The sequence below is a fragment of the Caretta caretta genome, chromosome 4, assembly GCF_965140235.1.
Source record: "Caretta caretta isolate rCarCar2 chromosome 4, rCarCar1.hap1, whole genome shotgun sequence".
Classification (NCBI taxonomy): domain Eukaryota; kingdom Metazoa; phylum Chordata; order Testudines; family Cheloniidae; genus Caretta; species Caretta caretta.
In genome coordinates this window covers 24229565-24251406 of record NC_134209.1, presented here as the reverse complement: position 1 = coordinate 24251406, position 21842 = coordinate 24229565, and the positions used below count along the sequence as shown (strand labels likewise).

Below are 21842 nucleotides of genomic sequence, written 5' to 3'. Positions count from 1 at the left end.
CATGAGGGCTGGTGAGCAGCTATGGGGAATGGGAGTGGAGAGAAAAACGTGGGCAGATCATTTAAAAAGCCATACATGATAGAGAAAGACAGATCTTTGGGGAGATGCAGGAGGTGGACAATATAGGCAAAAAGATTGTCTTCTCCTCTCTATCTAGGGCAGAGGTTCTCAACCTTTCCAGACGACCGTACCCGGTGTAGGAGTCTGATTTCTCTTGCGTACCCCAAGTTTCACCTCACTCAAAAACGACTTGCTTACAAAATCAGACATAAAAATACGAAAGTGTCACAGCACACTGTTACTGAAACATTGCTGACTTTCTCATTTTTACCATATCTTTATAAAATAAATTGATTGGAACATAAATCTTGTACTTACATTTCAGTGTATAGTATATAGAACAGTATGAACAAGTCATTTTCTGTGTGAAATTTTAGTTTGTTTTGACTTTGCTAGTGCTTTTTATGTAGCCTGTTGTAAAAGTAGGCAAATATCTAGCTGAGTTGATGTACTCCCTGGAGTACCTCCAGGGGTACAGGTACCCCTGGTTGAGAACCACTGAGCAGAGCAAGCCTGGTTTTCTGGGCACCTCCAGTGGGAAAAGGGTATGGGGTGGGGGGGGGAGGGAAATGGGTAGCTTGTACCACTGCATCTCTCCACAGAGCTTCTGCCAACAGAACCCAAGAAATACATCAGGCCCTGTGGACCTCACTACAGACCCTAAGGTAGGATATGCTGTGGCAGCTTTTACTGCTGCCATTGGGATCTGTTGGAAAGCACAAACAAATAGAGGTCATGTGCCAATGAGATATGTGGAGGCTTACTCAGAAGAAGATTGCTGATTGATTAAAAGTGCCCACTTATATGTCTTAGGGAACAAAAAACAGCCATTCAGTTTTGTCTCAGTAAATTCTGCTCTCAGACGTGTGTTATACCTAGCACACTGAAATGCCTAAAAATGTTAGGCTTACAGAGTCCTTACTACCACTAGATCAGAGTTCTCACTGGTCTGACGATACATGACATGAAAGTTTACAAATATGACACAAAAGGGGATTTATGTGGCTCTGAAGGTGGGAAGGTCGTCCAAACAGGAAGAAGTGAATTGAATCACGTCTGGGGAATCGCTATCTTTGGAGGAAGATTTCATATTGAAGTTCCCAGGAAAGTGTGTTAATTAAGGGCCTGATCCTTCATTCATTTCCCTCCCACTGAGGTTCCTGGGAGTTTTGGATGCACAGATAATGGAGCATAGAGGACTAAAATTATGAAATGAAAGGGAAAATTAGATCTGAAAACTAAATATTTTACTAGCACAGGGATATATCTGATCTTGTATCTTGGACAAGAACTGCTCATTCATTGACTCTTTTTAAAGTCTAAGGCTTCAAATTTCAAAATGTAAAAATAAAACTCTTACTCACAAGGTAGCATATATCTGACCTAGCAAACGAACACACATCCTCTGCTAAAACTATGTTGTAATCAAAGAGGCAAAATTGAGGTGAGCAGCACTTCTGGGTAAGACTTTTGAGCTGCTTTGTTTAGGTTATATATCACAGCTTGTTAATATCACAAGCAGTAATATGACAATATGTTAACTGCACACAGGAGACCTCAACTCATTTTCTCCTCTACCGTTTTATCACCGTTTTATAACTCCTTTCAGGAAGATAACTGTATTGTCCCTCTAGTGGCCATCAAAGACTAACAATCTAGATAATTGAACTACTATGATACATTTGTATCGTTTTGTCTCTGTTGAACTTGGCTGGAATTTTCAACTTGTATTATGTCGGCTCTGCTCTGGAAAAAAGGCCCTAAAATATACTTTGATTTCCTCCTTCTCTGAAACATACAGATGACACAGTGAAACAGGAAAAATGTTACAACTTGATCAATTTTTTTGTTGTTTTAAAACATTCCAAGAAGCAAAATATCAAAGCATTTTTTAAAAAAAAAATGAAAGTAAACAACACATTCCTCAGGCCACATTTATCCCTGGTGGTGAGACCACACTGACTTCGCTGGATGAGTTGGGCCCCTGATATTTAAGAGTTTCCTTGTAATCAAGATGAACAATTTTCTTTGTTTTTCTTAAAAAGAAAAAAAAAGGCTAGTTGCTTTCTACCTCCAGAATGAGACATTAATAACAATGGACCTCACTCTGATCTCACGCCAGTTTTACATGAGTGTAACTCCTGACTGGAGTGGAGTTATTCTTGATTTACACCAGTATACATGAGAGGAAAATCAGATTTTCTATTACAATGAGTCTCTCGGCATCGAACTGTATCTCTCTCTCTCTCTCTCTCTCCAGCTGTAGGTGAAAACATTGTCTTGGCAAATAATTAACCACAGTTAAAGTCATAGGCTCCTCCTTGACCAAACTTCTCAAAATAAGCACTAACATTAGAGAGAATCCTTCTACACACAAAGCTTAGTACCCCAGATCTGGCTGCCTTATAGCCTTCCATTGCAAATAACAAGGATTTTCTGTTTCTTTCAGGCACTAGGGAAAAGAAAAATAACCCTCCAAGTTCTCAGAATTTGTACGGATCTCTCCAAACGCCCCATCCCCGAGCCAGCACTTACCATTCCTAAAATAAATCCTCAGGTCCAGCCGCAGGGGAGGGCACATGAGCCCCCCAGAATCCTGTCAAAAGCCCAAGTTCAAATCTTTTGGCGTCCCACTTCCTGAGGAGGCTGCAGCCCTGCCACTGCTTCAGTGAGAGAGGGAGGCATTGCTTCTCCAGGGGGGTAATTCAGGAGACTCTGCAACAATAGCCTACTCTCTGCAGCCCCTCTCTCCACGGTTTGTCAAGCAGCAGTGCCTCAGTGCAGTCGTATTTGCTGTGATCCAGCATCCACAGTGGATTTAAGGCAAGCCAGCATGCGAGAAGCGGACTATGCAGTTGACAAACAGCCCTGACAGAAAGCATAACTCACACATATATTTGCTGCAGCACATCCAGAGCTGGTCAGGAAAGCACAACACTTTTCACAGCTCCCAAATGATCATCCAACCCTCTCCTTCTTCCCTCCCAGTCTCAGGTAATCCCACAAGAAACCTGCTCGGATTGGCTCAAGGCGCTCAGGGCTGTATTTGCATTTCAATGGCTCAGAAGGCTCCCTCCAGTTTGAAAATGGATCTAGTATTCCCAGGTCAGGTTCTGCTCTGCCTCCCTGTCCCTGCTCCTCCTGTCACTGAGCTACTAGTGGATGGAGACACGCTGATTCCTTGCTCAGCTGGGAGAGGCAGCTTCGTTCTGGATTTAGATTAAAAACAAAGTCTCTGCCTAGTTTGTAGCCACTCTGCAGTCCTGAGTTGATCAAATGGAGCATTGATAATAGGAGGTAAAAAGTTCACTGCTTTTATAAAGCTCACGTTACAGCAAAGGGAATAACCATTTTCCTCCTCTGTGCATTCTCTCTGGTATTGTAATAACAACACAACCAGACCCACCGGGCCTAGCTCTGCAGCCCAGCGCCCACTGCAATCTGTGGGCCTGGTTCTCCGCTCGCACTGATGTAAATCAGGAGTAGTTCTGCGGGAGTCAGTGGGCCTGATTCTCCTCTCACTCACACTAGTGCCACACCACTGACTTCCACGGAGATACTGATTTCCACCACGGAAAGGGAGGAGGCCCAATGGAGGAAAGATCAGGCCCAAGGGGATACCCAAGAGGAAACCAGTCAGTTCAAAAGCTGAACTCCCATCCTTTTGGTCCCTAACGCTCATGCCTTAGTGACCCGTCTCCCCCACTTTTGCCCTCTGTCCTCCTTTAGGGCTGTTTCTGTGCTCGCAGCTGATTCATGCTGAAAGGCCCGGTCAGTGTTCTCTGTTGTTCTTCCTGTTTTTCACCAGAGTGTGAATACCGAGTCTAGCCCTCATGCAAAGACTTTTAACACCACTTAACTCTTGCACCTTTGCAAGCTGCTAGCAGCGCATAGATGCTGAGCAAACAGGAGGACTGCAAACCAGTAGGGAAGTAGGAGGTACATCCAGTACTGAAGGGGAAAAAATCGTTTTAGACTCCAAACTGAAGAGTAGATGGAGCCTATAGAAATACAGTTGTTCCCCTCAAGAGATGAGTAACTCTATGGAGATATAGGTGAGTTTCCAGCAGTGGATGGTCTTGCTCATAAAGTGACTTTCATTCAAGGAGCTCTAAGAGCTTTACAAAAGTGGCTATTACTCTGATCTCCATTTTATAGATGGGGAAATTTATGCCCCGAGAGGATACAGGATTTGTCCAAAGTTCACACAGCAAGCCTGTGGAAGAGCTGGGGATAGAACCCAGGCCACCTGAGTCCCAGGGCTTTGTCTTCACAAGAGAGTAGCATTGGTTTAATTTAAATGGGCTTTTAAACTCATGTAGTTAAGCCAGTGAAATAGGTTGTGTGGACAGTCTTATTTTGAATTAAGTGTTTCATGTTTTGGTTTAGCTTAAATGTATTCCTAATCATCCTAAACTGAACTAAAATGAGTCATTCCTAAACTGAAATCAAAGTGTTTACACAGCATTTTGCATTGGTTTAGCTAGAATCAGCTTGAATTCACACCTTAAATTAAACCAGTGCTACTTTCCATGTCGACAAGGTTGCCAGCTTCTGCTCTAAATACCACTTCCCATGCTACCAGCCTGAGAAATCTACTGGTTAGCAAGACGCACATACCAAACACATCTATGTGCCACCTTCCCAACTCTGGGATGGTCGGGAAAATGGGAGAGAGGAGAAAGGCTGTGGGTGATGGCATAACTGCTGTAAGTGTTAGCTAGGACCTTTAATAATGAAGCCTGTGACCTGAATGTGGCACTGTCCGCCACAACGGGGATCTTGCAGGAGAAATGTCACTTTCCACGTTCTGCAGACTATGCTTCTTCACAGTGAACACCTGTCCTCAGCAAACACTGGTACGTTACCACCTGACTGGGCACAATGCCAGTTTATTAGATGGGCCTGACTTTAGTTATATTACAGAATTAGCATGTCCATCAAGTTTGATTAATAAAGGCCAGATTACCATCCAGGAAAGTCAAAATAGCTCCAATACCTACCTTGAAGGGGATATGCCATCACCTCTCTAGAACAGAGAGGGATTCATTCTGATATCCAGAAATAGCTTCCTCAGCCGTGCAAGGTGAGTTTTGGGGTATATGGGAATGAGAATTAAGTAGTATGCTAGGGGTGGGGACAGTGGGGAAAGATTAGACTGAAATCTCCACCCTTGCAGCGTCTCTTCACCAGTATCGGGTTTACCATGGTGCCAGGCCCAGAGTCAGAAGGGGCTCCGGCTAGCCCTATCCTCTGGCTGGCATAGCCAGCCAGGAAAGCTGCCCCAGCCCCTGCTCCACCCCCACCCCACTTCTTCCCACCCCTGCTCCACCCCAGCCCTGCCCCCACGCCACCCCTTTCCCTGAGCTACGTCCAGGGGACTGCAGCGGGGTCGGGAGAGCCCTGCACTCACCAGGCAGTGGGAAGTGGAGCGACCCAGCCCTGACCCACTCTGCTGGCTCATGCTGCAGGGTGGTTTCCCCCTGTTCCCCAAGCCTGGGGTGGAGATGGAGCAGTGGGGAAGGGGCATGGGATGGGGGAAGCGAAGGGGCATGGGAGTAGGAAGCAGGGGCAAGGGGGAATTTGGAGCCCAGCATGCGGCATCCCCTTGGCAGAAGCTGGGGCTCCCCTGTTCAGCAGGCCCATCGAACCCCCACTCTGACAAGCCCGACCTCCCCTGCATCTGTACCACCCCGATGAGCGCCCCCAGACACCCTCCCCACTGAGCCCCAACCACCTGCACCCCCACCCAAATGAACCCCACCTCCCCTGCCCCTAGATCCCCCCAGCTGAGCCCCCACCACCTGCACCTGGACCCCCACCCAAATGAACCCCACCTCCCCTGCCCCTAGATCCCCCCTGCTGACCCCCACCACCTGCACCTGGACCCCCACCCAAATGAACCCCACCTCCCCTGCACCTAGATCCCCCCGCTGAGCCCCAAACACCTTCACCTGGATCCCCTTCAGAGCCCCATTGCCCATGCACTTGGAACCCCGCAATGAGCCCCTGTGCATCCAGATCTCCCACTGAGCCACCCGCACCCAGACTGCCCCACAAAGAACTCTCCTATGCCCACCTAGATTCCCCACACTAAGTCCCTCTGCACTTGGATCCTGCTGCCAGGCTGAGTCTGCTCACCCACACCTGGGTATCAGGGTCGGGTGCAGCCTCACTGCCGAGTCCCTGTCCCGGGGTGGGGTGGCCGGAGGCTGCAGGGTAGTCTCCCACCTTCATGCAACCAGTGGCCTGTGCTCCCCACTGCCATGTTGGAGCCTCCACATTTATTTATTGACAAAATTTGCAGAATTTTAAAATATTGTGCACAGAATTTTTAATTTTTTGGTGTAGAATCCCCTCAGGAATATGGGGTGCTGTGCAGCTGTGATGGTGGGACTGTGAGGAAGCTGGTGGGCAATGGGGAGGTCTATGAGCAGGGGGCATTGGGCGAGCGGTGTGGTGTGCAGGGTGCTGTGCAGTTGTGGTGAGAGGCCAGAGGGGGAGGTTTCTGGGAGGGGTGGCGGCTGGGCATAAGGGTGGGGTACTGGGCAGGGGGGTGGTGTGGTGTGGGCCCACCCTCAAGGGGAAGGGGCATGCTGGAAGCACAGGGCTGGGTAGGCCAGTGTGCATCTGGCAGCTGCAGGTTCATAAACAGTGCCCTTCTGCTGGGCTGCACAGAGCGGGGCTGCTCCTGCCGCGCTGTGCCTCATTGTCCCCAGCCCATTCTTCACTCTGGAGACTGACCATCCCGCCCCCCTGCACCTTGCCCCATCGGGGCCCACAAATATGTTTGGCGCCAGGCCCACAACAAATTAATCCGGCCCTGCTCTCCACGGAAGAATGCCACAGATGACACACCTTGCTCAGCGACTGTATAAAGCAGTCAAGCATTCACAAACTGGATGCCATCTGTGTGGGATTCTTTCACAGAGAGCTACTGGCAGGGTGGAGATTTCAGTATAATCCTTCCCAACTTCCCCACCACTGGCAGACAGCTTAGTCCTGATTTCCTTGAGGCCAAGGGACCATTTCTTCTCAACAGAGCCTTGAATGTTACATTCATTCTGCTAAAGCCTGACATGACTTTTGCTAGCCAATCAAATTAACGTAATTTCCCTAGATTTTGCAGCAGTCAAGGCAGGGGCTGTATTTTATAGGGCCTGTTCCACTGTAAAATCTACAGCGTATTTTGCCGGTTCATGCTCATTCCATTATGAGACACATGGGTCCAGTGTAATTACACCATATGAAATATGCAACTGAGATGTGCAAACAGTTTTCCAGAACTTTTTTCAAGCAGTGAAACAAAGTCCCTTCCTGGGGTATAATCATAAAAGCTTCTTAGCAACAGGCATTTGTTCTTGCGTGTGATAAAAATTTAACAACCACAGCTTGCCCTCTAAGACCTCAGACTCACTGTAACTGGCGGTGGTTTGTTTCAGCGTTATGCGTTTCTGAGAGCCCAGGTACAAACCTTCAGGCAGCTTGCCACAGGCTTTCCAGCTGGGAATTAATTAGCAGTGATTATAACAAGCACACATTCTGATAGAGGAAGTCTGCATCAGAGCTTGCAGCCTGAGTGCCTTGAGCAATGATCATGTCAGTACTTACAGGATAAGTGAGGCTGGGTCATGTCAGTACTTGGATAGGAGACCCCACCACTCAAGGACTAGCGGCTGTAGGAATTGGTGATTAAAGGCCTCATGTGAGAACAGCTAAGAATCCATAACTCTCACTGAACTTCTCCATACAAGTTCCGAATAGGTGGCCGTAATCCCTCTGGGTTAGATTGTGCTACCCTTGCTCACATTGAATAGTATTCAGAGTAACAGCTGTGTTAGTCTGTATTCGCAAAAAGAAAAGGAGTACTTGTGGCACCTTAGAGACTAACCAATTTATTTGAGCATAAGCTTTCGTGAGCTACAGCTCACTTCACTGGATGAAGTGAGCTGTAGCTCACGAAAGCTTATGCTCAAATAAATTATTGAATAGTATGTTATTCCTTTTGAAGTCCCTGGGACCAATTTGGGAGTAATGTGCTACTCAGCATGAGGAAGGGTGTTAGTATCTGACTCTCTGCATCAGTATTAAGCAGTGCCCCAGTTTGGTATTAGCAGTTACTATGCCCTGGTCTACACTACAGTTAGGTCGATGTAAAATAGCTTCTGTCAACCTAACTCTGTAAGCGTCTACACTAAAATGTTGCTCCCGCCCATGTAAGTTGCCCACTACCCTGACTTAATAACTCCTCCTCCGTGAGAGGTATAGCGCTTAGATCGATGTAGTTAGGGCAACGCAGCGTCTGTGTAGACACTGCGGGATTTACATCAACTGCTGCTGCCTTTCAGAAACTGTCCCACAATGCCCCACACTGACAGTTAAATTGGTGCAAGCACTCCTGGTGAGGACGTGCACGGCTGACACAAGGAGCATAGCACGGAAGTGCAAAAGCAATTTAATTACTGCGGTGGCTGTATGTTGACATAACTTAGGCAACTTAATTTTGTAGTGGAGGCTTGCCCTTAGTTACAGAGAAGCATATACCTCATATAGTGAAATGTGTTTTGTTAACGTCTGAAGTCCTTTGAGATCTTTGGATTGTGGGTGGTGTCCAGGCCAAATTCCAATTTGGGAAATCACTTTACAGTCACTGAAATTCCCCTCTAATTTCAGCTGGAGAAGATAGTCTTCACTTTATGCCCTGAACTGCTGCAGAGCCCTGCTCTGCACTGTGAAACAGCTGCTACGTTTCACACCAGAGACGGGGGGTGGAGCAGCTCCTGTTCGTGGGGCGGGATTGCCAACGGCTCAGCGGTCATACTCGGGGCCACATTTAAAATAAAGAGTTCAGCTCCCATTTACGGCCCTCAGGAATGGGCACCTTTCGCCTGAGGAGCATGGGGGTGCGGAGCTGTTGAAAAATCTGGTCCTTATTCTCGTGCCTAAATAGAAGCTCAGCACATTTGAAAACACAAGACCTACCTTCAAACAAAGGAAAGGATATGGTGTTGTGATCAATAGTTTTCCACCAGTGACATTATGAAAGGTGACTTTGATGATACCGGTCTCAAATTATATATTCTGCGAAGAACCATGGGGCAGATTCAGCTAACTTGGGTTTTTTTGGGTTTTTTTGGTAGTGTTTTATGTCTGCTGTTTGATTCTGAGGATACTTTAATCCTATTTAGTGCACCAGAAGAAGACATATGATCTCCCTTAACAAACCTCAATAATTAGTACTTTACAATGAATTTTTCTCAGCGCTGGGGGTGTTTTCATTGCCTTTGAAAATGTGCCTTGACCTAACATCAAAAGAGAAACTGGGGAAACTGGAGATAGACTCTTCTGGCTTTCTGGTGTGTTTCTCAGAAGTGTTCCAAGTCAAATTACAAGCTGTCTGAGTGAAATATTATAGAGACGGATTTACCTACCCTTTGAAAAAACTCCATTAATAATGGAGTCACTCCCTGTCGGCATCTTGCACTCCTGAACCTCAAGCATGACCTAAATTCACATTTACGACAAACTGGCCACGCTCTCGCATTCATCTAAAGCGACGTGGTTTATTTACTGTTTCATAGATGTGTTTATTCAAGAGCAGAAGCCTTCTCCTGGCAGCTCATTTGTGTCTCGTTTGCAGGCCGGCACAGCTCTCCCCGGACTGGGGTTGAGCTTCAGGAATGTGTCCTATTCCATCAGGCATGCCGGGGAAGTTTGGTGTAGTTTAAATTTATAACCTGGAAATACCAAGGATCTTCCTTTGTTTTCATTCCCATTTCTGATATTTAGTAGGAGCCAGGTATTTCATGGTGGGACCTGCCTCCTCCCTGAATATTCCAGTTGCATTGTCAATGCAAAACTATGCATGGATTCTGAGATGCCCTTATAAAAAAAATGCTACAGTCTCCTATAATGATCACACAAAATTCTGCAGTAATGACAGATTATCCTCTGGATAGGGGCTGATTAACACTGCTCCAGAGGTGCAAAACTTCTCCTAAGCCAGTCACTGAAGAATTCAACCCCACAGTCAGGGAAAGCTTGGGAAGCACAGAACCTGTTTCCCCCGCCCTCCCACAACCACCAATGATGGGGACATGGTTGGAGAAAGGGACATGACTGGGGTTGTCTTATGTCCCAGCAATCCCTGGTTCCCAGAGTGGTCTCTAAAGGCTTGTCTGCACGGTCTGCTGGCACTCAGCAAGCCAGGGTGTGAATGTACAGCACACGAGCCTGTTGTGTACTGCTTGAAGCAGGGCACTACAGAATTTTCAGTGTGCGGTAGTGGGGTCCACATGGCCAATTAGTGTGTGGCAGGCTGCCATGCTGTACGTTCACACTCTGTACAGACCGTGTAGATGAGCCCTAAGATAGCAGGTGATATTTTATTTACTTCTTCAAATTCCTCTAATAGCTCCTATCCTGAAGCTCTAGAGCAGTGCTATTCAAAGTGGTGGTCCGTGGACCAGAGCTGGTCCACGAGCCATCGGCTGCCAGTCTGCGGGCACATTGGAAAAAAAATTGCCAGTCCCCCACATCAGATAGGTTGAGAAGCACTGCTCTAGAGGATCATGCAAATTGTTTAAATACAAAGGAGTGGGTAGACATCCCAGAGATAGTGACTAGCCCATCCAAAATCACACCCATCCCACACAACGCAAACCTCCCAGCCAAGTAATAACACCCCTCATCTGACCACCCTCTTGCCAAAAGGCTTGGGAAAGTAAGGAAAGCATAAAGTGTGCTCTTGCAAGTCAACAATTTTGAGTGGACACAAATCAGATGTCAAGAATTATAACATTCATAAACCAGTCGGAGAACACTTCAATCTCTCTGGTCACGCAATCACAGACATGAAGGTCGCTATCTTAAAACAAAAAAACTTCAATCCAGACTCCAGCGAGAAACTGCTGAATTGGAATTCATTTGCAAATTGGATACTATTAATTTAGGCTTAAATAGAGACTGGGAGTGGCTAAGTCATTATGCAAGGTAGCCTGTTTCCTCTTGTTTTTTCCTCCCCCCCCCAGATGTTCTGGTTTAACTTGGATTTAAACCTGGAGAGTGGTCAGTTTAGATGAGCTATTACCAGCAGGAGAGTGAGTTTGTGTGTGTATGGGGGTGGGGGGGGATGTGACAAAACCTTGATCTATGCAGGAAATAGCCCGACTTGATTATGTAAAGAGTTGTCACTTTGGATGGGCTAGCACCAGCAGGAGAGTGAATTTGTGTGGGGGGGTGGAGGGTGAGAAAACCTGGATTTGTGCTGGAAATGGCCCACCTGTTGATCACTTTAGATAAGCTATTACCAGCAGGACAGTGGGGTGGGAGGAGGTATTGTTTCATGATTTCTGTGTGTATATAAAGTCTGCTGCAGTTTCCACGGTAAACATCTGATGAAGTGAGCTGTAGCTCACGAAAGCTCATGCTCAAATAAATTGGTTAGTCTCTAAGGTGCCACAAGTACTCCTTTTCTTTTAACAATTTTGAGCTTTGTCAAATCCAGTGGAGAGAAGTGGGGTCCAGCCCCACCCCAATTCCAGCTCCCTGGGCCCCAATTCCAGCTCCCTCCCGTTCCAACCAGGTGGCTGTTAGTTTAAGCACTGAAATTGGCTATCACTGCGGCAGAACCACATGAGGAGAGATTAGGTCTACCAGAGAAGTGCAAAGTGTCATTATTGAAGGCACAATGCTGCAAGCCTTACTCACATGAGTAACGCTCACTCAGCAGAGTAGCTGCATTCACATTAAACAATGTGACTTGTAACATGGCCTTGTTATCAAGGGGACTACTCTGCTAGATAAGGATTACTCACATGAGAAGGGCTGCTGGATCAGGCCCAATGTACATAAAAACTGGCTTTTAAGTCTATTTTTTAAATCCAATTTCCTGTCAGCCCTAAATCACAAAAGAAGTCTTTTGCGTTTGCTCAGTCCTAGAATTACACCCTGTCCAGAAAACAAATCACCAGATATAATTTTGCTCTTAGGAATGGTTCGTGGTCCTATGGGCTAGCATGGAGACTAAATCACACTTTTTACTCGAAAGAAAGAAAAATCCCTTCAGATTAGGGTCAAACTCTTTGGCAGGGCAGCCTGCGGGATCAGTAGTTTGGATGCCTGCACTGCAGGCTAAGCTGGAGATAAACAGAGCCGTTCAGTTTACAAAGCCACTCACTTCCCAAGCACTGTACTGCTCTCTGCACAGCGTGCGAGTACACATTTTAGAGGCCCACTCTTACGTACACTGCTGTAAAGAAGGAGCAACTCTACCGGAGTCAGTCAATGAAATTACATGAGTTTAAAATTGGCACGAGAGCAGAATTAGGCTCCAAGAGTTTACATTGCCCTTTTCCCTTTTTAAACTGTAGGTGAAAACAAGAAGAAGTCTAAATGCCGTACTAGTGACCTGGAGATTCTGGTATACGTATACTGAGCAAAGGGCTCACTGAGGGGCTGCCTCTTCTGACCTCCCATCAACATCTGGGATCCGTGAGGCGTTCTTGTGGTCACTCCATCCCAAAGGCTGAACTGGGAAACTTCCCTCCCCCCCTTCACAGACAGTCTATCAGTGCTCAGGTGTAAGTGCTTTCAGACCTCAGGGCAAGGTGCATAGTTGGACCGGGCGTTCTCTGCTCTTCTGGGACACAGTTGGGAGGGTTCCTGTTTCAGCCCTATGCAGGTGTGGCTAATGGTCGGAGTGAATTACTCTGCTGCTTGTGGTAGACAGAGCTGGGTACACTGACAAAACATTTTTGCATTTCGTACAGTGCTCAGATGCTGCAGTGATGGGCACCAGCACAGATTCAACAGAGATACTGAAGGACCCCATGGCGCCAGCAATGCACAGCTTCATGTTGGGAGCCATGCAGAGTTACACCATCCCGGGGAAGCTCTGAGAAACCTTTTGCTCCTTAGAAGTAATATTCCTCTGGAGCGCCTTGGTGTGCAAAGAGAGCACGCACACGGCGGCACCCCTTCAGAGACTCGGTCTTCAGGAAGTCAGTGTTCTGAGACTGATTGGGAGAGAATTGCTATTTTCCTTGTCTTCCAGCATTCAGAGCAAGTCCGCGGGCCAAATACAAATTCTCCTAGGCTGGTGTTAGCGTCGTCGGAGGATGAGAGGTTCTCTGCTACAGAATGGAAATCAGTGTGAGCCCACTACGTCACCTGCCCTCGGGGAGCAGAGGCGGAGGGAATCAGTCACACAGGAGAGATTCATTTCATGCATTCTAAAATAACTGCCTCCCACTCTCCTTAATAAATTTGCTAATACAGCCTGAACGCTCAGAAACAAGTGTGAGCTGCAGCCGCTCAAGTCCACAAATAACACCTATTAAAAATAGACATACATGAGTAAACAGTGACTCATGCTTTCACCGACAAAAAGCAGGGCAATTATGACTCCTAAGATGACACTCACATGGTTCTGGTTTTTGTGAAGCAGCCAGAGACCAGCTTACAAAGAGTACTGTAGTTGTACATTTACTTGCATGAGCTGCCAAGTCAGGAGTTGCTAGGTATGGGCCCAATCCTCTTCCTCTGGCACCGATTTTAGGGGGAGCAGGACGGGGATCTCCAGTACATCCAATGTAGTAGCAACAGGATGTGTTTATCATACGTGATGTGCGATCGCTATATTTTGCTAAATGAAAGCTAATCATTAATGGCTTTCTCTGGAGTGTTACTAACAAGCAATAAGAACAGTGAACAGACCCTCAGCTGCAGTATAGTTCCAAAGAACTATGAATAGAAACTCACATGAATAGAAACAGCTGAGGATCTGGTTCGGTCTCATAAGGGAGGAAAATGAGCAGTGTCAAAATATAAAACACTCTGTTGATTTTAATATGTGACCACTAATACAGACGGATCTGAGCGGCACCTTCCCATCTTCATTAACAACGAACGCACCGAGACACAGACGTATGGGTGTTTGTACAAACACACACTTGCCTGTATATTTAAACAAGAGATGATACAAATGAGTGAATAATAAAAACTCCCTTACGCTCCTGTGACAGAGTTTTTAATTTGTGTTTTTTTCTAATCACCGTTAAAAAAGGGAAATAAACATAAAAGATTATTTGAACCCAATGTGATGGGTTGGCTCAAACTCACAAGCACTAAATAGACAGACAGACAATTTGACATGATGGGAAAGTTGAGGTAGTGACAAGCATTTTGACAGACTGATCCTAAATTAGCATCCGAGGGAGTTTTAATAAAGCTCCAGTCCCCCTGAGACACCGCTATATTACAACAATGCTACACAGTCCTAGCACTGGAATAACTGGGGATTCCAGGTATTCCTATAACTATGGGCACAGGCTCCCCTGTGTGTGGCTGCCATGTAGTACAGGGCTCCACCAACAGCATGAACTAGAAGGGTACGATAACTCAGACATTTTCCTTCTTCCTATTTAAAGAAGGCCGAGACTTAGGCTTGGACTGAAACACAGGGAGTACAAATCATCAGCTGGAACGAGTCCCAACTAGCAAAGAGAGTTGGAGAGCGGGGTGGAAAGTATTCTAGTCTAGTAAGTCTTTCAGCCTTATTCCCCATTGTTTGACACCAAAAAGCTGCTGCATAGAGAGATGAGCTATTCTTGGTTCACATAAATGAAAAAAAGATTTGATATGAAGTAAAAAGGACAATGTCAAATGCCCCGAAAGACTCAATGTCTTGAGTCTGTAATTTATGTTACTGGCTTCCTTGTCAATGTAGATGCCAGGCTTCAGTAAATCTGGAGCAGCCCATGCAGGGATTCTGGCAGCTGGGGCAAAATGCGAGGCCCGTGTCACGTTTGCCAGAGCAGGAAGGGCAGGAGTGGGATGGAAGGGAGGAAATTAGTTTCTGAAATAAAACATAAGCTGCATTTGAGAAGGTTGATTTCCTTTGAGGGGTTATTTGCAACTATAACTCACCCACAGACCATGAGGAGTGAGAGCCACGGGGGAAAGGGGTCAGAGCCAGGGATATCAATCAGAGATGGGCAACAATAGCGGGCGGTTTAGGTTTTGCAAGACTTCCCCAGTAAGCTTTTGGTTTTGCAAAACTCAAACCTTACCCAGGAGTGGTTCAGAACCAGCCTTTTTAGCCAATCCTCCAAAGCTTGGGGAAGTTCAGATAAATGCTTCCGCCCTTGGCTCATCTCTACTACAAATTAATTCCTGTAAGGTAGAAAAAGAGATGCTCACATAAATGTAAGGCAACAGACAGCTATTACCAGCAGGAGAATGAGTTTGTGTGTGTGTTTTGGGGGGGGGGGGTGAGAAAACCTGGATTTGTGCTGGAAATGGCCCAACTTGATTATCATACACATTGTAAGGAGAGTGATCACTTTAGATAAGCTATTACCAGCAGGAGAGTGGGGTGGGAGGAGGTATTGTTTCATGGTCTCTGTGTATATAATGTCTTCTGCAGTTTCCACAGTATGTATCCGATGAAGTGAGCTGTAGCTCACGAAAGCTTATGCTCAAATAAATTGGTTAGTCTCTAAGGTGCCACAAGTACTCCTTTTCTTCTGGGTAAAGGTATTTTTCCCAGTACACAAAACTGATTTCTATTGGTCTTCCCCCTCCATTGCGAGTCTCAGGGTCACCATGCTGAGCCAGGAGGCTTATCGTTAAACCAAAGACAAGAAAACTCCCTACAACGTAGCAGGATATGATCCATCATTGTTCAGTTTCACTGGACAATGGCTCCATTCCTTGTTACCACTGGAATACAGATAATAGAAATGCTGAGAGGAGACCGAGGAAGGTGTTCTGTAAACACGTAATGGAGAATTAAAAAGCAAGACCTGCATTTAAGTCTTTCCTGGCAACCAGGAGAGGCATAAAGAAGGAAGCACAGACTGGCAGATTTCTCCTGCTTTGTAAAGCTGCTCTCTCCTTCTGAACCGCTGACAAGCAGATTAAAAAAAAAAAAAAAAGGACATTTATACACCAAAGAAAAGGGAGGAGGCTTTTGAAGTCCTAATTAACAGACTCTGTCCCAAGTCACTGCAGTTCAGCTGCAACACAAAAGTTTGACAGAGATGCATGGAACCACAACAACTTGCCTAGACAGTAAGACACTATAAACAAAACCAGCCACTCTGGAAACCCGACCCCCTCCAAACCTCCTAGGCAGAGGGGTTTGCCGTTGGGAGGCCGAGTCTTTTGCACTCACTAATAAATTTAATTTAGAGAATCTTTTGTGGGTCCTTTTTAAAAAGGTTGTTTGTTGATTAAAGCAGCAAACAACAAACTTTGCCTTAATTTATGCTTCTTTTAGCATTTCGAGCTTGGGGGGGATGCTTTTTATAGAAGTTAATGAGGCAGAATAGCTTCCTTATGGGAAAGATATTTTCTCACCAAATTAAAACCTGTGTTGGGAAAAAAAAAAAAAAAAAAGAGATGAAGGTGGCTTTTCTCTAAGAAGTTAAATAAATCACAGAGCAGGAAACTTCTCCAACACTTGGAACTGTCCTTATCAGAGGAGATCTGAGAACAGCACCTTCACAAGATGTTCTTTTTTGGAATTTTACATTCCTTCTTTTCACTTGTACGGTAATAAAGCATTGTTTGCTGAAAACTTACAAACAGATCACTGGGGGCTAGAGCATGGTGTTACCATGAGCTCTGAGAGGCTGCTCCTGGGACAACCTCATTCCCCACCCACCACTTTAGAGGGTGATAGCCCCAAGGCAGCTGCATTTCTTGCACCTCCCCCCCCCAACTGGGTATGTGGGTAGCCCATGCAAAGGAATAAGGGGGGATGCATGAGATCCCATTACTCCCCTGCATGGAAGCTAATGACCAAGCCCCATGTTAATATTCTTTCTGAATTAAAGCATCACCTCTGTTTTAAATACAGGTGTTTTTGCTAGTGCAGTGCTGTAGAATGCAGATTTAGGGACTTTCAGATCAGACGCTGTTATTATCTGTACCACAGTAGTGTTCAAAGCCCCTAGGCAAGATGGGGGCCCGTTGTGCTAAGCGTCATACACAGACATATTAAGAGACAGTCCCTGCCCCACGGTCCTTACCATGTAAATAGACAAGGCAGATGAAAGGAATACTGCTCTTTCTGTTTTCCTGAGGGCGAACGGAGGATTGGTGAAGTGCTGTGGAATGACTTGCTCAGGGTCACACACAGTCTTTGGCAGAGCCAAGAACTGAACCCACAAGACCATCCTTCTTCTCCCTGGGCCTCTGGAGTTGCTCTGATTTCAGTGGAGTTATACCAGATTTACACTGGCGTCACAGACAACTGAATTTAGCCCAGCCATCCTCATTGCCCTTCCTGCAAGTTTAACTCTTTGTTTCAGCCCTTCTGCTTGGCCAATCAGTCGGGCTCCTCAGTCTCCTGACCATTCCCAGCCTTAACGCTGTGAAAGTGTGAGCATCAGGTTGTCTGACTTCAGCATTGGAGCAACCTTTGTTCCCTTGTAACTGCTAGAGAGGGGGAAATGAAAGTGAAATGCATGTTTATTCAATTCAGTGCCAGGGAAAGATGCAGAATTAGCAGTGCTGGAGACTGAACTGAACTCCTCGTCATACAGAGGCCAGGTGTTGCACAGACAATGGCGGTAGCAGCTTCACTGCAATGTTCTTCAACTCTGAACTGAAGAAACCACCCTCGAGGCATGGTTTAGTCCTCATGGCCCATTCAGGTAATGGCCATGTCTTTGCTGACGTGGCCAACGTGGGAGCTAGGGTGACCAGACAGCAAATGTGAAAAATCGGGTAGTGTTTGTGACGCTTCTCCTCTGGCGACTGGCCTGAGACCATAACACTCACACCGGCACTGCCGAACAGCCATCAAGGTGGTAGGAGCTTTCACTCAGAGTCATCTCAGAATGGAAACCAGAGTCAATCCAATGACCTGTGCTGTGGAGCAGAGAGAGGGCTCTGGGTCTAAGTATTCCAGACAGGCTGCTTAGATCACAAAGCCCTGCCTCTGACTAGGATGGGAGTTGAATGACTTAAACCCCTTTTCACCTCTTGAGCATTCCGGAGATTATGCCAATAGCAGGAAGTGTCACAGAGTTCTAGTTATGGATTGAAGTGTTGCCAAGGTGCTCAATGAAACAAGCCAAACCTGAAACCACAACTGGTCATAAACCTGAGAGAACAGGAATGCTTTCTGTTTACTTTGAAACTGTAGTGGAGCCATAGCTATGCTGAACCCCATTAGCTCTGGAGGTAACCCCCAGTGTCAGCTCCAGGTGGGAGCATAAGCCAGGCCAGACGGGAGCAGGGCATCGGGCAGATGAATTCCCACAATGCTTCCAAAACAATCGATCACACTGGCTATGTGAAAATGGTCTGGTAAAGAATCCCACAGCCCTGATTGGCAAAGGCTCCTTTGCCTCCCAGGTTCAGTCCATATTTGGAGGATGACAAAAAAGGGTTATGAATGAATCAATGCAGGGTGTGTAGGGACAAAGGGGACTTTACCGATTTTATGGTTTCTAAAGAGCCAGGGTAGCAAACAACACACACAGGTGGTGGAGTCTATTGCGTTCACTGTACGCCATGTTGTAGTCATGTGAACCAAATGAAGTATTTTTAAAGCTTAATATTGGAAGATTCATCTAATATACAATAACAGCCATCAGTGCCGGATGTAATTAATTCCTGGACAAACAGGCAGATCAATGTCCGTAGAGGATAGAAAAGCTCAAAGTCTGGTTCTACTTCCAGCACCATGAAAGAAAACTTCCCATTAGTTCCTTGCTACAGCATCTTTGAATGAATTTCTCAGCACACTGATGTCAAGTTAAAACTCCCAAGAGGCCCCATTTTGAACTTTTCAGTTTTTGGATGTTTGTTTTTTTGGCGAAATATTGACATTTTCTGTGGAGAGCAGACACTTGTTCTGTTGGAAAAAAGTTTCAACAAAAAAATTGACCAACCCTAATCCCGGGGCTAGACTGTGGCTACCCTCGCCCCCCGCCCCCCCATTGATGCAAAAGTGGAAAACAAGGGCACATGGAACCTTCCACTCCAACCCTTTCATCCTTATGCTCCCCGAGTACGACGACAGAGAGAGTTTAGCAGCAGTGGTAAATGCTTGCATCCCACACCTGCCAGAAAGCTGAACCAGTGCAGGGAGGGCTGGTGCACATCACAACCTATTCAAAGTTGCACCGGTGACCACTGCCCTGCGTGCCCCCAGCAGCATGGTGCCAGTAGTGGTTACCCAGCACTGTTAATAGAAAGGGTGAGAGGGAAACTATTTTTATACCTCTTAAACAAAATTCTCTTTTTAAAACTATGTTACACACTCTCAAGCATAACCAGCTGGATTTTATCCAGTGCTCTGTCCTGATTCCTGGTCATGGGAAATATGTACAAAGTATAGACAAAGAAGCTACAGCCACTCCCAGTGAAACCCAGTACTACAGGAATGAGAGAAAGAACTCAACGGACATCAAAGAGTAAACAGCATGGGAAATTCCAGTGGTTCGGAAGGGTTGATTAAAAATCAACTCTTGCAAACCAATACAACTCTCGACGGCTGATCCGGAAAACAATATACTATGCACGTTAGAGAGTGATAAATTGGAGTCCGAGAACCACTAAATACTCCCTTTTGGTGCATGAAAAGGTATCAAAAGTATACTAGCACCAACTGGAGACAGCTACAGCTGTGGAGAGGCATGCAAGAGCATATCAGCTGGCGTGGGGAAAACTGAGGGAGCATCACAGAGACTGGAGGGATGCTGAATGAGAAAGCACTAAAGTCAGGGAGTAATACAGGGAGAAGATAGAATCTCAGAGGGAGCATCAGAGGACTACAGTAAACTATGAGACAGGGCTTACCTGAAAGCTTTAGCAAGGAGATTTGAGCAAGTGTGAGAAAGAGGCAAGCCTTGAGAGAGCCCAATGAAATTAGCTGATGGAAAAAGTATGCAGGTGGGGGACAGGTAATCTAAGGGCTGACATCAGATGTGCTGGGAGAAGACATTGTGGAGAGAATGAGGTTTGGAAGCACATGGGGGAATGGAGGTGAAGCAGTTCTGGCAAAGCACAATCATTAGTTTTCCTTCTAGATGTCCATTGAGCACTCACCCATAAAGAGCATCTATCGGCCATCAAATTACACCCTGCAGTGAAACAGTCTCCCGGGCTTCTCTTGAGTGAGACAATGATTTCATGATGCTTTGGGGACATTAAAATATTTTCCTGTCTGCAAGGCTTCTGGGGTAAGGCAGCTCTGTCCACAATGAGATGGTCCACTTATCTATCTAGTTCTCTTCTATCTGATCCCTCTCTTTCTCTCTCCCTCCATGTGTTATGTGCAAATGTGCAATAAAATCTGAAAGAGTGACTCAAAATAATGGCCAGGAAGTGCAGAACTACAGACTGTGGGGTTGCTTTCTTTAGCCTAAATGAAAATGGGCCAGATCTTGAAAAGTGCTGAGGATCTAGGGCCTGATCCAAACCCTCTGAAGTCAATGAGAGGCCCTCTGCTGAGCACAGGCAACTCACATTAACTGTAACAGAAACTGTGGGTGCCAAGCAAGTTGGAAGGATATTTGGGCCTAAAATCCCTTTCTAATTAGTGATAACAGAAGTCTGAACTAGACTAAACACAAGTAGACACTACAGTACTTTGACTTGGCCAACTGGGTGGCCTTGCAAACAAAGAATCAGAGTATGACTTTCAGTGAGTCATAGCTTGAGTTTAAGCTTGCTGCTTATTTTTAACAGCTTTTGCTGAATCAGAGATGATCTTCACTGTGTACACAGGTTTCAGAGTAGCAGCCGTGTTAGTCTGTATTCGCAAAAAGAAAAGGAGTACTTGTGGCACCTTAGAGACTAACAAATTTGTTTGAGCATAAACTTTCGTGAGCTACAGCTCACTTCATCGGATGCTCAAATAAATTTGTTAGTCTCTAATGTGCCACAAGTACTCCTTTTCTTCTTACTGTGTACACAGTAACTCACCCGTTATTTGAATCTTTGAATACAATGATTCAATAAGAAATTGATACAAGTAAGATTGGTTTTTTGGGGGGTGCTTTTTATGATTATTTTTCTTTAAAAAAGAAGAGTCATCCAGGATAACACTTTGCTTCACTTTGACTCTTCTTTTGCTGGCTCTTCTGAAATCATGAGAAATATGTATGTTTCAGCACATCCCTGGAGAATTTAGCCACACATATCCTCACCTCCCCCTGCTCAGTAATGTAGATGAGGATTCTGAGCTAGATCTTCTACACTTTCCACAGTATGCATCCGATGAAGTGAGCTGTAGCTCACGAAAGCTTATGCTCAAATAAATTGGTTAGTCTCTAAGGTGCCACAAGTACTCCTTTTCTTTTTGCGAATACAGACTAACACGGCTGTTACTCTGAAACCAACCACAAATGTGTTGTAATGAATTCTGAAACCAGACCAAATCTTCTTCGTGATGTTGCAAAATCAAAACTTCAACCAGATTCTCCAAGATTTGGGAGCCATTTGGCAAATCTGGATGTCAGTGTTGCTCCATATTAATAGCACCAAACCTAGGCCAACTTTCTTGGGTCTGGACCAAATTTGAAGTAGCCTTTGGCTGAATTTGTAGCTTCCAGTGCAGTGTAGATAGTGTGAAATTTGGTGGTTGTGGTTTGAGTTTTGTGATTTGAGTCAATCCCAAATCTAAAAGCAAAACTCAAAGGGTGCAAATCTACATAAGGTGAAACCAAAAGGACAAAAACAGAATGCTTGAACCACTGTGAACAGATACTGCTGGATATTTTACGCTCAATTCTATTCCTACCCTGTTGGAATTGAGAAGC

At 45.7% G+C, this 21842-nt stretch overlaps 1 protein-coding gene across 4 annotated transcripts in view; it reads right to left on the bottom strand.

Moving 5' to 3' along the window:
- SHROOM3 (shroom family member 3) overlaps positions 1 to 21842 on the bottom strand; it is a 165056-nt gene that overhangs the window by 80319 nt on the left and 62895 nt on the right. For 2 of the 4 annotated variants that reach the window (XM_048847218.2, XM_048847219.2), the window contains exon 1: positions 2596 to 3232. The exons of 1 other annotated variant lie outside the window; for it this stretch is intronic. The gene's annotated coding sequence lies outside the window, so the exon portion shown is untranslated. Of the gene's footprint in view, positions 1 to 2595; positions 3233 to 21842 lie in introns of those variants that run through there. One more of the 4 variants, XM_075127457.1, reaches the window with a different exon arrangement.